Raw genomic sequence first — 17,156 nt, 5'->3', positions numbered from 1 at the left:
TGAGTTGCTTTACTTTGAGGAGCTGCTGACTTAGGGGGTCCGACTGAATACCGAAAACGATCTGGTCGCGTATCATGGAGTCGGGGGTGGACCCGTAGCTGCAAGATTGCGCAAGTAGGCGGAGGTGCGTAAGAAAGGATTGGAAAGGTTCATCCTTACCCTGCAAACGCTGCTGGAACACGTAGCGTTCAAAACTTTCATTCACCTCTATGCTGCAGTGAGTGTCAAATTTGAGGAGAACCGTCTTGAACGTCATCTTGTCTTCATCATCTGCAAAGGTGAGAAGGTTGAAAATGTGGATGGCATGGTCCCTGGCCGTGGAGACCAGAAGAGCAATCTTTCTGGTGTCCGAGGCGCCCTCCCTGTCCGTGGCTTTGAGGAAGCGCTGGAAGCGCTGTTTGAAAATCTTTCAGTTGGCCCCTGGGTTGCCGGCGATGCGGAGCGGCGGTGGCGGGCTGATGTTGTCCATGTCGCAGGATGACGGAATGCTGGCGCAAGGCAGATCACTTGCAGGTAGGTCTAAGAAGTGCTAGTGTCCCACCACACCTGGTATCATGATGTTTTGGGTGTTCTGGATCACATACAGGTCACCAACACTTGAAATAGTGCAACACTATTTTATTGAATCATTAACTGTTTAAACATATTTAGACTGTGGGTTAATGCGATACTAGCTTTAACTAAAGACCTTTGCCTTGTCCTAACCAGTCGATGCACTCAGCACATGGTGAATGTCTTTGTTGCAGGCTGTGAGCTCTGACCCCCTAGCTGGCTGCAACTCGAAAGAGCGGGAACTCTGATGCCTCCTGTCCTTATAGTGCGTGTGCTCTCACTGGTGATTGGCTGTAGTGTTGTGTGTGTTGATTGGTCCCACTGTGTGTCCATCAGTGTGTGTCTGCACCATGATATACTGGTGTATATTATGACACCGGGCAAGGGGGATGGGGAGCCCCTGATGGGGGGCCGCCTTGGTCGGGGGGGGGGGGGGGAAGAGAGGTGTGTCGCCACTGGTAGGGGGGTCGCCCCTGGGCTTGGTGGGTGTGGTGAGTGTGTGACACCCTGAATCGTGTGTACCCTTAATGGGGGCAACCCCAGTCTTGCCTGTCTGTTCCTCCGAACACCCATAACTCCCACTGACTGTGGAGGCCTCTGGCCGTGTGGCTGAAGGCTATTGCTAATAGAGAATTGGCAATCCTAGTTAAGTGAACAATACCCATGGGTAGCCTGCCATGTAGCAAGTGGATGTTAGTACCTCGTATCCCAATCAGACAGTGATGCCTGGACACTGTCCCTGAACACTGCAGCAAGCAACAACATGGACACAGCAGCCAATATCCAAACAACCAGGGGCTGGGCCCCAGCAACGGGGATATTTCCATGACCAGAGGGTGGGTAAATGCACCGGGGAGGGGACTAGCGTCCGGTCCAGGTTATATATATATATTTAAATTTAGAGTACCCAATTCATATTTTCCAATTAAGGGGGAATTTAGCTTGTCCAATCCACCTTCCTTGCACATCTTTTTGGGTTGTGGGGGAGAAACCCACGCAAACACGGGGAGAATGTGCAAACTCCACACGGAGAGTGACCCAGAGCCGGGATCGAAGCTGGGACCTCGGTGCCGTGATACTGCAGTGCTGACCCACTGCGCCACCGTGCTGCCCGCGGTCCAGGTTATATTACTTGTGCGTGTCCGGGCACAAGGTTTGGGGTCCGGTGACCAGGGATAACAGCTGCGCCACAAATACGGTGGTCTCCTCGGGGAACCCCTCCAAGGTGTTCTAATGGGAGGCGGGGGGAGGAACCACGCTGGATGGGCCGGCCCCCTCGGATGGAGATTCTTTATTTTTTTTAATTTAAAAAATAAATTTAGAGTACCAATTCATTTTTTCCAATTAAGGGACAATTTTAGCTGGCCAATCCACCTACCCTGCACATCTTTGGGCTATGGGGGCGAAACCCACGCAAACAGTTGGAGATCCTGCGGGATAATGGACATGTGGTCAGTGGGAGGGGTGGGTCATTCTGTATGGTTTTAACTACTCACATGTGACAGGTCACCTGGGTGGCGCCTTGCCAACCTCAATAAAGGGTTGCACGGCAGACCGGGTTGCACGGCAGACCAGGTTGATCGATACAATTTGAGTTTCATGCTGTTTCCAGCTCATCCAATCAGGCAGGCTTCTCCCGAATCGAGCCTCTCAAAACTTAAATTTTATCAATCAGGGTGAGCGTGGAGGAGGAGTGATGGTGAGAGCATGTCCTGCCAGAAGGTGAGCAATGAGAGCAGGGTCTGTGGAGGGGGATGGGAGTGCGGGGGGTTATTGTGAGGGGTGGGGTGCTGTGAGGTGGGGGGGAAGCTGGGCCTTGGGCAACGAGTTAAGTGGAACCAGGCCTCGTAGAGAGATGAGAGTGAGTGATATATCTATATTATCGGTCATTCAGCTTGCCAATACTTCTCAAGTGAATGTTTAAATCTTCCTAATGAGCAGAATAAATTTAACCATTCACATTTTTCTACCAACCAATAAGCCATGCCTGGTAAGCATTAAGTTATATATTGTACCTGTCGTGTTGGGTGTTCTGATGCACAAATGATCCAACACGGCTGTAGATGGTACAACTCTCTTTTATTGTCTAAACAACGGTTACAACTAACTACTGGCTTGGATAAGTGCTTCACCAGCTAACCTGTGGACCCAGCCCTATCACTATCTTAGTTAGGCACTCAGCACATGGTCTATGGCTGAGTGGCACGCTGTGAGCTCTTGCTCTGAGCTATCTCCTGGTAGAATGAGCGGGAACTGTGGTGTTCCCTGTTTTATAGTGTGTGTTCTCTCACTGGTGATTGGCTGCGATGTTATGTGTGTGCTGGTTGGTCCAACTGCCTGTCCATCAGTGTGTGTGTGATTGCACCATGATATGCTGATGTGGATATCATGACATCCCCCCCTTTTCACAAAGGATATGTGCCTACATGCTAATAAATATAAATGTGTACTGAGTGCATCTGAGTATGTGTGTGCAATATTTACAACATGTACATGAGGCTGAACTATATACAGAGGAAGGTGTCAGGTGCAACAGAACAACGAGGTTGTACCAATAACAGAACAAATGCAATCAGCAAACGACGAGAGAAAAGTTCTGGAACAATGAATGACAAGCAAAGAAACTCGTTAACAGTGCTGTAAAACAATTCAGTGAGTCCAATGTGCTAGCAGGCTCATAAGTCAAGTCTCTCAGGTGGGCGACGAATTCGGGTTGACTGCCGCAAAGGTGGGTCAGGATCCACCGGCTGAGGAATGGGCCTGGCCACGGGCGAGAGAGGAAGAGGCAGAGTGGCAGGAAGCTCAACAAAGTCGACATCAGTGACAACAGGAGGGCGTGGCACCGGTGCATGATCTCGTAGCGAGCACGGAACCAGACGAAGGGCCGCCGATTACGGCGGCGAATGGAGCCATCAGGCATGCGAACCAGAAATGAGCGGGGAGCCATCTGACGGAGAACCTCGGCAGTTGCCGACCAGCCACCCTCCGGTAGGTGTATGCGGACGTTGTCTCCAGGCGCCAGGGCAGGAAGATCAGTCACCCGAGCGTCATGTGCCACCTTCTGCTGAGCACGCTGTTGTTGCATCCTCCGCAATACTGGAGCATGGTCGAGGTCAGGAACTTGAATGGTCGGCACAGTGGTCCTGAGGTTGCGACCCATCAACAGCTGGGCTGGCGAGAGGCCCGTGGACAGTGGGGCCGGGCGATAGGCCAGCAGGGCTAAATATAAGTCAGATCCGGCCTCAGCAGCCTTGCAAAGGAGCCGCTTCACAATGTGGACGCCCTTTTCCACCTTGCCATTCGACTGAGGATGCAAGGGACTGGACGTCACGTGTGTGAAGTTGTATGAAGTGGCAAAGGAAGACCATTCTTGGCTCGCAAAGCAAGGCCTGTTGTCAGACATGACGGTGAGTGGAATTCCATGGTGAGCAAAGGTTTCTTTGCAGGCCCAGATGACAGCTGATGACGTTGTGTCGTGCAGTTGTAGACGACTGGTTAGAACACAGCTGGAGGAGAGTCTCTGAATGTTGAAGTGGCTTCACACATTGGTAGAAGAGCTCAGGAAGATGCTGAGAGTCTTGTAACAACGTTGTTTTAGATGCTCTCCTGCTAAAAAACACTTCTGAAGCATCTACTCTTTATTGCATTGTGAACTGCACTGTGTGTGATGCTTGTGTGTTCTGGTCTGAATGTTACAGATAGGCGGTTTTCTAAATGAAGATTTAATTGGGCAATATGAATCTGACAAAGTACCATTCCTCTTAATGAGATATTCATCAGCACAGTTGAGCTTTTTTTGATTCTGCCTGAGTCATGAGAAGGATACACAAATCTATAATTCCACGAAGAATCATTTGTCACTTCTTTACCGATTTACATTTTCCTCCTTCAGAATCTGTATTAAACTAAGACTTTGCCTTTTCAAAATGGATATCACACCCTGCAGACAACAATTTGAATGACCTTTGCTTAAAGCTCTTATCCCTGTTCAAGCTGTTTATTGGATTGGAATTTAGCTGCATTGGTGCTCGTATGATTAGCGTGCTTGTTTGTGGTTCCTATCTTGCTTTATTTGTGATACAAATCTCCGTACAAATGGTGAAGAAGAATTTCACGTGAGTATACGAAGCAGGGCACATATTCACTTCAGTGTGGACATGTTGGTTTGCTCATAATCCAAATTAGAATGAGATTGGATTCAGCAATAACATCTCAAATGTAGAGCACCTTTTACATCTTCACATGCTGCATTGTCAAGAAGAATATGACACTGCTTCACATAAGGAGATATTAGAGCAGATAACCAAAAACTTGGTCAAAGAGGTAGATTCTAAGGAACATTGCAAAGGATGAAAGAAAGAGAGAGATGTTTAGGGAGGAATACCTAGATCTTATGGCCATTCCGACACTTTTGTTTTTAGAAGCCTCTCTGATCAGTAGGGGTCACCATTGAAGTCTGTCTTTATGCAAAAATAAGCTTTAAGTATTTTAAAAAATAAATTTAGCATACCCAATTATTTTTTCCAATTAAGGGGCAATTCAGTGAGGCCAATCCATTGTTTTTGGGCTGTGGGGGTGAAACCCAAACAGACACGGGAAGAATGTGCAGACTCCACACGGACAGCAACCCGGGGTCAGGATCGAACCCGGGCCCTCAGCACCGTCGGCAGCAGTGCTAACCACTGCGCCACCATGCCGCCAACCTTTAGGTATTTAAAGGCGTAGGTGCTCAGTCCTTTCCTTTTGTCTATTTTTTAAGGGCCCTAACGTTCCTTCGAGCAAATAATCTAGCCTGACACCTCACCATAGACCCATGATAGTGCTGCATTTCCAGAGCGGGCGTGTTTCAGATGAGACATCAAACTCATCTGCCTTTTAGTAAAGGACGGCAAACAATGCAATGTGAAGAGCGGGTGTTGTAGTCAACTTTCCCTTGAAGCTACACGACAATTAATGGGTCAGTTGGTTATTCAACTCATTTACTGGCTTTGTGGCAGTGTCTGCAATTTAAAATGCATTCATGCATATTCTCCCCATGTCTGCGGGGGTTTCACCCCCACAACCCAAAGATGTGCTGGTTAGGTGGATTGGCCACGCTAAATTGCCCCTTAATTGAGAAAAAAAATAATTGGGTACTCAAAATATTTTTAAAAATGCATTCATTGGTTGTAAAGTACTTTTGAGTTCTCTCGAATGTGTTGAACGCAAAAATACAAATGCTTTCTTTCTGGTTGGTCTAAATAAAAAACAGCATTGATTCCTCCTCTCATCATCCATCTGTAAACAAAAAGGTGTAATGATTTTTTTTCCCCCTTTACAAGCGGGGGTACCAACCCCTCGGTTTTGATATGATCCAATTTTCTATAAATAACCCCACAGCAAACCCGAGGTAGGGTTTACTCAACAGGGTTTGCTTATTTATACACACTCAGATGTGGAAGAAGGATGACAACATTGCCTGCTGTGCACTCGTTTAGTTAAAGAGGGAGAGAGAAAAGAAAGATTTACGTCGCAGAGACCACAGAGAAAATAAATATTGTTTCACTTACGTTCCAAAGTCTGGAATCAAATTCCAATTAGATTGTCCTCCAAGGAGGTCAATGAACTGAAAACCGGTGCTAGGTAATTCACTCTTCTGAGTGGTGTTGACATGAGACAGGCACTTAAAAATGAATCAGTCTTGTTAGTGATGGTATAGAATTTCTTACAGAAGCAGTGTAGATTGAGCCAGGTGTTGACCTAGGCCAGAGCTCCTTGTCTGTTATGCTGCCACTTATGTGGTTAAAAACCCAGACTGCTCTTGCAGTTCAGCAAGACAATATTGCCGGTTCCACAGACAGAGGCTCATGTCACAGGACTCCCATCTTTCCACACTGACTTCTACGAAGGACTTGTATCCCTCGTCTGGGGCCCCTTGCCTTAGCAGACAAGCAGACTCCTGATGGTCAACCTGAATTATCAAATGCAGATGGCCTTTGCATAGCTCACTTTGAATTAGGTCTGTGCAGCCTACAGGGGTTGTTAGTAGCTCTTCTGGGATAACGATGTATGGGTTTTTCCGATACTGCCAGGTAGTGTCTTTTGTTTGAGATCACAGACATAGATTCAGTCATTTCAGATCATTGTCCAGTTTGAAATTTTTAGCGATATGTGAAGAAAAGGGGGTATTTTAAATATTTTTGGAGTTTATTGTGTGATTCTGTGGGTGGGTGAGTGTATGTGGCTAATTTAATTAAACTGGGTGAGGACATCAAAGGGGTTTTGGTGTAAGAGGCAGGCATTTGAAGTAAATATGCCCAAGTTGAATTTTCTATAAGGAAGTACGCCATGGGTAAACATTTGCATCAGGAGATAAAGCCGTTTTGTTGTGTTCAGGTTTAAATTTCAAAGAGAAGTAAAAAGGAGTTACAACTTGGTCATAAATTAGTACAGCAAGGTGATTATATTTTATTTGATCTAAAAGTGGTGGCAATCAGGAAAACATAAAAGATTTTATATTCTGGGAATGGTAAATGTCAAAGAAATCAAGATGAAAGAGGGGAAAAGTACTTAAGGAGAGGTGCTGAGAGCTTAAGGGGAGTGGAAATTTAAGACCTCCTAGGGTGTTGCTCTGTGCTGCGGACAGAACTGTGAAAAAACAAAGTGAGGCAGCTGCCAGCCTCCCAGAAAAGTGTTTTAGAAAACAGGATTTTGTTTTAAATGTTCTTGAATGTTCCAAATGTTCCAAAGCAAAATGGGGGCGAGAGAGCAGCCCTGTGACCGTGAGTTTGCCCTACAGTAAAATTTAATCTATTTTTTAAAATTCAGTAATAACCATAAGAGATTGCTGCCTAAAGGAGTGTTTATTTGTGAGTTTAACCACTTAGGAAATCATTTGGAGGAAAGTTATATAAGATTCATTTTAATCGTGCAACTGTAATCTTGTGTGTTTAAGTTTTCTTTTACTTTGTTAATATTATAATTTAATATTTCAATTCCCCAAAAGTGTTCCTGGATTGGGTAGCACGGTGGCGCAAATGGTTAGCACGGTAGCTTCACGGCGCCGAGGTCCCAGGTTTGATCCCGGCTCTGGGTCACTGTCCATGTGGAGTTTGCACATTCTCCCCGTGTTTGCGTGGGTTTCGCCCCCACAACCCAAAAGATGTGCAGGATAGAGGATTGGTCATGCTAAATTGCCCCTTAATTGGAAAAAAATGAATTGGATACTTTTTAAGTGTTCCTGGAGTTTGTGGCTTCTGACTTCAGTACATATGTCTTCTTGTGGTAAAAATACAAAAAAAAGAGTTGTGGTAATTTGCCAAGTTTCCCTTTGGGATTTGGGGTGTGAGCCAGTCAAACTTGTATGGCAGCAGTCCAGTAGTACTGGTCAATGGCGCTGGCATGGAAACAGTATTACTGGCCATGGCATTAGTACATCTGGCATGGTGTGTGGGGTTAGAAGCATAACATCATAGAATTTATAGTGCAGAAGGAGGCCATTCGGTCAATCAAGTCTGCACCAGCCCTTGGAAAGAGCACCCTATTTAAGCCCACACTTCCACCCAATTCCCGTATCCCCACCTAAGATTTTTGGACACTAAGGGCAATTCAGCATGGCCAATCCACCTAACCTGCACATCTTTGGACTGTGGGAGGAAACTGGAGCACCTGGAGGAAACCCACGCAGAAACGGAGAGAAAGTTCAAACTCCACACAACCAATTACCCGAGGCCGGAATTGACCCTGGGTCCCTGGAGCTGTGAGGCAGTGGTGTTAACCACTGTGCCGCCGTGCTGCCATTTACTGCTAGTTATGAACTGGTCCAAACAGGTTATTTCCCCAATTCATTATGAAGTACTTCGAGCGGTTGGTCATGAGACACATCAACTCCATACTCCCAGAATGTCTTGATGCACTGCAGTTCACATGCCGCCACAGTGGACATCATCTCCCTCGCCCTACACTCATCCCTCGACAACAAGAACTCCTACGTCAGACTCCTATTCATTGACTACAGCTTCACCTTCAACACCATAATCCCAGCCAAGACCATATCAAAACTCCAAAACCTGGGACTTGGCTCCTCCCTCGGCATCTGGATTCTTGACTTCCTAATATTCCGTGAATATAAATTTCAGTGAGAGGAATGCATCAACCCAGTGAACATTTTGGTTTAATGCACAATGCTAATTTCAGTTTAATTACGATAAAAAATACTGCTGCGCTTATCAAAACCTTAATGCATTTCTTATTATCATCAACAGCTAATCAATTGGCAACAGGATTAATCACTGCAGATGGCTGGCCACAAAATGTCATGGTTTATACCACATCGCCTCAACAGGTTAGTGCTCACCGTTACAATTTTCAAACATTATTTTTGTAATGTTTGTAATTGACAGTATTGTATCTCATTTTCTTATTGGTGGGATTTATTCTCTTTAATGCACAGCGTTAAATCATAATCTACAACAGCAGGCCATTCGGTCCATCACCATTTTGTCAACTCTCCGAAAGAGCAGCCAGTTTGTCCCACTCCCCTTCTCTTTCCTTTTAGAAGGAAAGACTTGAGTGCTGTGGTGATATGCATCACTGTAGGTACACAAGGGGTGAATGCAACCAACATTCAACCAATAGGTCAGTAAGATAGGACACGACCAATAGGTAGTCAAGACACACCCAGAGGTGACACTACCACAAGGGGGCTACCCATATAAAAGGACAGGGCACACATGCTCTTTCTCTTTCCATAGGCAGAGAGACACTCTGATAGACAGGGGCAGATCAGGAAGCATCACACCCACTGCATGAATTAGAGCAGACTGGTTAGTTAGATTGAGTTACTATAGTAAGATTAGCAGGAGAGTCGAACTCAAGTAGGAGAATTGTTAACTGTTCAATAAATGCGTTAAACCGATCTCCAAGTCTGAACCTTCCTTTGTCAGAGTATACATCAAGGAGCAGCTTATGCTACATGACGAAGCATAACATGGGGAAGGTGGGACCTCTTCAGACAGGATGGTCTACATCTGAACCTGAGGGGCACAAATATCCTGGGGGGGAGATTTGTTAGTGCTCTTTGGGGGGGTTTAAACTAATGCAGCAGGAGCATGGGAACCTGGATTGTAGTTTTAGGGTACGGGAGAATGAGAGTATAGAGGTCAGGAGCACAGATTTGACTTCGCAGGAGGGGGCCAGTGTTCAGGTAGGTGATTTGAAGTGTGTCTACTTCAATGCCAGGAGTATACAAAATAAGGTAGGGGAACTGGCAGCATGGGTTGGTACCTGGGACTTCGATGTTGTGGCCATTTCGGAGACATGGATAGAGCAGGGACAGGAATGGATGTTGCAGGTTCCGGGGTTTAGGTGTTTTAGTAAGCTCAGAGAAGGAGGCAAAAGAGGGGGAGGTGTGGCGCTGCTAGTCAAGAGCAGTATTACGGTGGCGGAGAGGATGCTAGATGGGGACTCTTCTTCCGAGGTAGTATGGGCTGAGGTTAGAAACCGGAAAGGAGAGGTCACCCTGTTGGGAGTTTTCTATAGGCCTCCAAATAGTTCTAGGGATGTAGAGGAAAGGATGGCGAAGATGATTCTGGATAAGAGCGAAAGTAACAGGGTAGTTATTATGGGAGACTTTAACTTTCCAAATATTGACTGGAAAAGATATAGTTCGAGTACATTAGATGGGTCGTTTTTTGTACAATGTGTGCAGGAGGGTTTCCTGACACAATATGTTGACAGGCCAACAAGAGGCGAGGCCACTTTGGATTTGGTTTTGGGTAATGAACCAGGCCAGGTGTTGGATTTGGAGGTAGGAGAGCACTTTGGGGACAGTGACCACAATTCGGTGATGTTTACGTTAGTGATGGAAAGGGATAAGTATACACTGCAGGGCAAGAGTTATAGCTGGGGGAAGGGCAATTATGATGCCATTAGACATGACTTGGGGGGGATAGGTTGGAGAAGTAGGCTGCAAGTGTTGGGCACACTGGATAAGTGGAGCTTGTTCAAGGAACAGCTACTGCGTGTTCTTGATAAGTACGTACCGATCAGGCAGGGAGGAAGGCGTCGAGCGAGGGAACCGTGGTTTACCAAAGAAGTGGAATCTCTTGTTAAGAGGAAGAAGGAGGCCTATGTGAAGATGAGGTGTGAAGTTTCAGTTGGGGCGATTGATAGTTACAAGGTAGCGAGGAAGGATCTAAAGAGAGAGCTAAGACAAGCAAGGAGGGGACATGAGAAGTATTTGGCAGATAGGATCAAGCAAAATCCAAAAGCTTTCTATAGGTATGTCAGGAATAAAAGAATGACTAGGGTAAGAGTAGGGCCAGTCAAGGACAGGGATGGGAAGTTGTGTGTGGAGTCTGAAGAGATAGGCGAGATACTAAATGAATATGTTGTGGAGGAGAATGCTGAGACCCAGGCTATTAGAATAGATGGCATTGAGTTACGTAGGGAAGAGGTGTTGGCAATTCTGGACAGGCTGAAAATAGATAAGTCCCCGGGGCCTGATGGGATTTATCCTAGGATTCTCTGGGAAGCCAGGGAACAGATTGCTGGGCCTTTGGCTTTGATTTTTATGTCATCATTGGCTACAGGAATAGTGCCAGAGGACTGGAGGATAGCAAATGTGGTCCCTTTGTTCAAAAAGGGGAGTAGAGACAACCCAGGCAACTATAGACCGGTGAGCCTCACGTCTGTTGTGGGTAAAGTCTTGGAGGGGATTATAAGAGACAAGATTTATAATCATCTAGATAGGAATAATATGATCAGGGATAGTCAGCATGGCTTTGTGAAGGGTAGGTCATGCCTCACAAACCTTATCGAGTTCTTTGAGAAGGTGACTGAACAGGTAGACGAGGGTAGAGCAGTTGATGTGGTGTATATGGATTTCAGTAAAGCGTTTGATAAGGTTCCCCACGGTAGGCTATTGCAGAAAATACGGAGGCTGGGGATTGAGGGTGATTTAGAGATGTGGATCAGAAATTGGCTAGCTGAAAGAAGACAGAGGGTGGTGGTTGATGGGATATGTTCAGAATGGAGTTCAGTTACAAGTGGCGTACCACAAGGATCTGTTCTGGGGCCGTTGCTGTTTGTCATTTTTATCAACGACCTAGAGGAGGGCGCAGAAGGGTGGGTGAGTAAATTTGCAGACGACACTAAAGTCGGTGGTGTTGTCGACAGTGCGAAAGGATGTAGCAGGTTACAGAGGGACATAGATAACCTGCAGAGCTGGGCTGAGAGGTGGCAAATGGAGTTTAATGTAGAGAAGTGTGAGGTGATTCACTTTGGAAGGAATAACAGGAATGTGGAATATTTGGCTAATATTCCAAAGTTCTTGGAAGTGTGGATGAGCAGAGGGATCTAGGTGTCCATGTACATAGATCCCTGAAAGTTGCCACCCAGGTTGATAGGGTTGTGAAGAAGGCCTATGGAGTGTTGGCCTTTATTGGTAGAGGGATTGAGTTCCGGAGTCATGAGGTCACGTTGCAGCTGTACAAAACTCTGGTACGGCGCATTTGGAGTATTGCGTACAGTTCTGGTCACCGCATTATAGGAAGGACGCGGAAGCTTTGGAGCGGGTGCAGAGGAGATTTACCAGGATGTTGCCTGGTATGGAGGGAAAATCTTATGAGGAAAGGCTGATGGACTTGAGGTTGTTTTTGTTAGAGAGAAGGTTAAGAGGAGACTTAATATAGGCATACAAAATGATCAGGGGGTTAGATAGGGTGGACAGTGAGAGCCTTCTCCCGCGGATGGAAATGGCTAGCACGAGGGGACATAGCTTTAAACTGAGGGGTAATAGATATAGGACAGAGGTCAGAGGTAGGTTCTTTACGCAAAGAGTGGTGAGGCCGTGGAATGCCCTACCTGCAACAGTAGTGAACTCGCCAACATTGAGGGCATTAAAAAGTTTATTGGATAAGCATATGGATGATAATGGCATAGTGTAGGTTAGTTGGTTTTGTTTTTTGACTTCCCATGTCGGTGCAACATCATGGGCCGAAGGGCCTGTACTGCGCTGTTTCGTTCTATGCTCTATGTTCGAAGTGCCTTTTTCCCCTCCGGACATTCCAAAATACTTTACAGCCAATTATATGTTTTTGCAGTGTAGTCTCTGTTGTAGGAAACGCTGCAGCCAATTTATGCACAGCAAGCTCCCACAAACAGCAATGTGATCAAGTATGTTTTTAATGATCTTATTTGAGTGATAAATATTAACTAGAAAACTGGGAAAAAATCTCCTGCACGTCTTTGATATACTGTGAGCTACATAAACTGTGAAGGTCACAGGACCAGGCTCTGATCTGCGCTGAATTCATTCATTGAACTCAGGGTGTTGGTGGGCTGCTTGGCCTCAATATTTCCGGCCCCGGGTCACTGTCCATGTGGAGTTTGCACATTCTCCCCATGTCTGTGTGGGTCTCACCCCCACAATCCAAAAAGCTGTGCAGGTTTGGTGCATTGGCCATGCTAATTTGCTCCTTAATTGGAAAAAAAGAATTGGGTACTTTATATTAAAAGAAAAAGACTCTCTTCCCCATGTTCCCTGTGGCGTACGAGCTTCCCCATTAAAGGGGGCGGGAGAGACTAATCCACGTTGTGTATAAGTCGGCCAGTTTGGCACCAACCTGTTAAGATCTTGTAAACAACCCTACGTTTAAAACAACTCGCGGTGGACTCTGTAATTTCACAAAAACTACAAGAGAGTCCAGAAGAAGGGGGAAGAATCTTCACATCAGAGATGGGTCATCCAGGGCTGATGTCAGGAAGCATTTCTTTACGCTAAGTGGAGTGAAATTATGGGGCTCTCTTTCTCCCACTCCCAGGAAAAATGTTGAGGCTGGCGATTAATTAGCAATGTGATTTTTGTCAGGAAAGGATATTGAGGGATATAGTGCCGGGGCAGGTTAATGGAATTGAGGTACAGAGGAGCCGTAATCTAATTGAAGAGCAGAATTGTCTTGAGGGACTGAATGGCCTAGTCTTATGTAAATCCTGTGAGTGGTGTTTAGGAGTGAGAGAACACTCAGTACAAGGGTTAAAATGCTGGACACGTTGGAAGCAAAATGCAATGAAGTGTAACATGTGAGTACTTTCATCCAAACCTTAATGCAAATTTTACTACCCAGTTAGACTTAGTTACCTGCACCACTTGGACTCATTTATCTGAGCAGGTGCTGCTTCTGGGGGACCTCACCCCCCCCGCTGCATGTATCAGAATTGTGCCCACTGTATACACAGAGATAGGAAAAGTTAACCAGTGGCAAAAAAAATGTTTTAAAATTCTACCAGTTTAAACAACATTTTTTTTAAATTAAATATTTTATTGAAAATTTTTGGTCAACCAACACAGTACATTGTGCATCCTTTACACAATATTATAACAACACAAATAACAATGACCTATTTTACAAACAAAAAATGAATAAATAATAAATAACAAAAATGAAAACTAGCCCTAATTGGCAACTGCCTTGTCACAAGTAACACTCTCCAAAAATATAATTTAACAGTCCAATATATAATTATCTGTAGCAACGACCTATACATACTATACAGTATATATTAACAACCCTGAGAGTCCTTCTGGTTCCTCCTCCCCCCCGCCCTCCCCCTCCCCCCCCCCCCCCCCGCCCCCCCCGCCGATCCTGGGCTGCTGCTGCTGCCTTCTTTTTCCCATTCCATCTATCTTTCTGCGAGGTATTTGACGAACGGTTGCCACCGCCTGGTGAACCCTTGAGCCGACCCCCTTAGGACGAACTTAGTCCGCTCTAGCTTTATAAACCCCGCCATGTCATTTATCCAGGTCTCCACCCCCGGGGGCTTGGCTTCTTTCCACATTAGCAATATCCTGCGCCGGGCTACTAGGGACGCAAAGGCCAAAACATCGGCCTCTCTCGCCTCCTGCACTCCCAGCTCTTGTGCAACCCCAAATATAGCCAACCCCCAGCTTGGTTCGACCCGGACTCCTACTACTTTTGAAAGCACCTTTGTCACCCCCATCCAAAACCCCTGTAGTGCCGGGCATGACCAAAACATATGGGTATGATTCGCTGGGCTTCTCGAGCACCTCGCACACCTATCCTCCACCCCAAAAAATTTACTGAGCCGTGCTCCAGTCATATGTGCCCTGTGTAATACCTTAAACTGAATCAGGCTTAGCCTGGCACACGAGGACGACGAGTTTACCCTGCTTAGGTCATCTGCCCACAGCCCCTCCTCGATCTCCTCCCCCAGCTCTTCTTCCCATTTCCCTTTTAGTTCATCTACCATAGTCTCCCCTTCGTCCCTCATTTCCCTATATATATCTGACACCTTACCATCCCCACCCATGTCTTTGAGATCACTCTGTCCTGCACCTCTTGTGTCGGGAGCTGCGGGAATTCCCTCACCTGTTGCCTCGCAAAAGCCCTCAGTTGCATATACCTGAATGCATTCCCTTGGGGCAACCCATATTTCTCGGTCAGCGCTCCCAGACTCGCGAACTTCCCATCCACAAACAGATCTTTCAGTTGCGTTATTCCTGCTCTTTGCCACATTCCATATTCCCCATCCATTCCCCCCGGGGCAAACCTATGATTGTTTCTTATCGGGGACCCCCCCAAGGCTCCAGTCTTTCCCCTATGCCGTCTCCACTGTCCCCAAATCTTCAGTGTAGCCACCACCACCGGGCTTGTGGTGTAGTTCCTCGGTGAGAACGGCAATGGGGCTGTCACCATAGCCTGTAGGCTAGTCCCCCTACAGGACGCCCTCTCTAATCTCTTCCACGCCGCTCCCTCCTCCTCTCCCATCCACTTACTCACCATTGAAATATTAGCGGCCCAATAATACTCACTTAGGCTCGGTAGTGCCAGCCCCCCCCTATCCCTGCTACGCTGTAAGAATCCCTTCCTCACTCTCGGGGTCTTCCCGGCCCACACAAAACCCATGATGCTCTTTTCAATCCTTTTAAAAAAAGCCTTCGTGATCACCACCGGGAGGCACTGAAACACAAAGAGGAATCTCGGGAGGACCACCATCTTAACCGCCTGCACCCTCCCTGCCAGTGACAGGGATACCATATCCCATCTCTTGAAATCCTCCTCCATCTGTTCCACCAACCGCGTTAAATTTAACCTATGCAATGTGCCCCAATTCTTAGCTATCTGGATCCCCAGGTAACGAAAGTCCCTTGTTACCTTCCTCAACGGTAGGTCCTCTATTTCTCTACTCTGCTCCCCTGGATGCACCACAAACAACTCACTTTTCCCCATGTTCAATTTATACCCTGAAAAATCCCCAAACTCCCCAAGTATCCGCATTATTTCTGGCATCCCCTCCGCCGGGTCCGCCACGTATCGTGCAAATCGTCCGCATACAAAGATACCCGGTGTTCTTCTCCTCCCCTAAGTACTCCCCTCCACTTCTTGGAACCCCTCAACGCTATCGCCAGGGGCTCAATCGCCAGTGCAAACAATAATGGGGACAGAGGGCATCCCTGCCTTGTCCCTCTATGGAGCCGAAAATATGCAGATCCCCGTCCATTCGTGACCACGCTCGCCACTGGGGCCCTATACAACAGCTGCACCCATCTAACATACCCCTCTCCAAAACCAAATCTCCTCAACACCTCCCACAAATAATCCCACTCCACTCTATCAAATGCTTTCTCGGCATCCATCGCCACTACTATCTCCGTTTCTCCCTCTGGTGGGGCCATCATCATTACCCCTAACAACCTCCGTATATTCGTGTTCAGCTGTCTCCCCTTCACAAACCCAGTTTGGTCCTCGTGGACCACCCCCGGGACACATTCCTCTATTCTCATTGCCATTACCTTGACCAGGACCTTGGCATCTACATTTAGGAGGGAAATAGGTCTATAGGACCCGCATTGTAGCGGGTCCTTTTCCTTCTTTAAGAGAAGCGATATCGTTGCTTCAGACATAGTCGGGGGCAGTTGTCCCCTTTCCTTTGCCTCATTAAAGGTCCTCGTCAGTACCGGGGTGAGCAAGTCCACATATTTTCTATAGAATTCGACTGGGAATCCATCCGGTCCCGGGGCCTTTCCCGCCTGCATGCTCCTAATTCCTTTCACCACTTCTTCTACCTCGATCTGTGCTCCCAGTCCCACCCTTTCCTGCTCTTCCACCTTGGAAAATTCCAGCCGATCCAAGAAGCCCATCATTCTCTCCCTCCCATCCGGGGGTTGAGCTTAATATAATTTTTTATAAAATGTCTTGAACACTCCATTCACTCTCTCCGCTCCCCGCTCCATCTCTCCTTCCTCATCCCTCACTCCCCCTATTTCCCTCGCTGCTCCCCTTTTCCTCAATTGGTGTGCCAGCAACCTGCTCGCCTTCTCCCCATATTCGTACTGTACACCCTGTGCCTTCCTCCATTGTGCCTCTGCAGTGCCTGTAGTCAGCAAGTCAAATTCTACATGTAGCCTTTGCCTTTCCCTGTACAGTCCCTCCTCCGGTGCTTCCGCATATTGTCTGTCCACCCTCAAAAGTTCTTGCAGCAACCGCTCCCGTTCCTTACTCTCCTGCTTCCCTTTATGTGCCCTTATTGATATCAGCTCCCCTCTAACCACCGCCTTCAACGCCTCCCAGACCACTCCCACCTGGACCTCCCCATTATCATTG

The 17,156-nt window shown here is 46.9% G+C and overlaps 1 long non-coding RNA gene across 1 annotated transcript in view; it reads left to right on the top strand.

Annotated features, from left to right (window-relative positions):
* The window catches only part of LOC140396397 (uncharacterized), a 110,475-nt gene that overhangs the window by 10,626 nt on the left and 82,693 nt on the right, over nt 1–17,156 (top strand). The window contains exon 2 of the long non-coding RNA XR_011936514.1: nt 8,796–8,875. This is a non-coding gene — a long non-coding RNA (uncharacterized lncRNA). The remainder of the gene's footprint in view (nt 1–8,795; nt 8,876–17,156) is intronic.

The sequence above is a fragment of the Scyliorhinus torazame genome, chromosome 19 (assembly GCF_047496885.1).
Source record: "Scyliorhinus torazame isolate Kashiwa2021f chromosome 19, sScyTor2.1, whole genome shotgun sequence".
NCBI classification, from domain to species: domain Eukaryota; kingdom Metazoa; phylum Chordata; class Chondrichthyes; order Carcharhiniformes; family Scyliorhinidae; genus Scyliorhinus; species Scyliorhinus torazame.
The sequence above is the reverse complement of the archived record's forward strand: the minus strand, read 5'-3'. Positions and strand labels throughout refer to the sequence as shown.